Source organism: Aplysia californica, unplaced genomic scaffold (genome assembly GCF_000002075.1).
Source record: "Aplysia californica isolate F4 #8 unplaced genomic scaffold, AplCal3.0 scaffold01029, whole genome shotgun sequence".
Taxonomy (NCBI): domain Eukaryota; kingdom Metazoa; phylum Mollusca; class Gastropoda; order Aplysiida; family Aplysiidae; genus Aplysia; species Aplysia californica.
Genome location: NW_004798299.1, coordinates 89591 through 90892, shown reverse-complemented (window position 1 = coordinate 90892; position 1302 = coordinate 89591). Strand labels below are relative to the sequence as shown.

The 1302-nt window shown below is 33.5% G+C and overlaps 1 long non-coding RNA gene across 1 annotated transcript in view; it reads right to left on the bottom strand.

Moving 5' to 3' along the window:
• Nucleotides 1-1302, bottom strand: part of LOC101849895 — a 27255-nt gene that overhangs the window by 2078 nt on the left and 23875 nt on the right. The window lies entirely within an intron of this gene.

Genomic DNA, 1302 nt, shown 5'->3' with positions numbered 1-1302 from the left:
ATAGATAGATAGATAGATAGATAGATAGATAGATAGATAGATAGATAGATAGATAGATAGATAGATAGATAGATAGAGAGGGGGGAGACGATACTCTAGTAGAAAAAAGTAGAAAGAAGAAAGAAAGAAAGAAAGAAAGAAAGAAAGAAAGAAAGAAAGAAAGAAAGAAAGAAAGAAAGAAAGAAAGAAAGAAAGAAAGAAAAAACTTGATACGGAAAAGGAGAGGAGAAAAAAAGTGGGGAAAAAAGGATGTAAGAATCTGCAAAAGATGAAAAGAAACCAAGAAACTAGTAAACCCACAAACAAACATAATAAAGTAAATAAATTAAAATGAAAAACAAAGGAGAGACCAAAGGAGAGAGCAGCAGCACCAGTGTCTGTTGTAGGGACGGTTTGATCATGAGGAGCGCCCCAGCTGATCTCGCCATTTGTCACCAGTTTCACTGAACCAACAGTCTCTAAGCGGATCAGCTGAGCTCTCCTACCGTGCTTCGCTCCCGTGGGACCCTAATGGTGCCGGGTGAACCGTTATTTCCCCGCAGATACAGATAACGTACAGATACAGATATATTGATATACAGTTACAGATACAGATATAGATACAGATATACAGATACAGATACAGATATACAGATATACAGATACAGATACAGATATAGATACAGATATACAGATACAGATACAGATGTACAGATATACAGATACAGATACAGATACAGATACAGAAATACAGATACAGAAATACAGATACAGAAATACAGATACAGATATACAGATGCAGAATAACAGATAGAGATACAGATACAGATACAGATACAGAATAACAGATACAGATACAGAAACAGATACAGATATACACATATAGATACAGATACAGATACAGATATACAGATATAGATACAGATACAGATATAGATACAGATACAGATATACGGATATACAGATATACGGATATAAGACACAGATACAGATACAGATACAGATATTACAGATACAGATACAGATACAGATACAGATATACAGATATAGATACAGATACAGATACAGATATTACAGATACAGATACATACAGATACAGATACAGATATACAGATACAGATACAGATATTACAGATACAGATACATACAGATACAGATACAGATATACAGATATAGATACAGATACAGATATAGATACAGATACAGATATACGGATATACAGATATACGGATATAAGACACAGATACAGATACAGATACAGATATTACAGATACAGATACAGATACAGATACAGATATACAGATATAGATACAGATACAGATA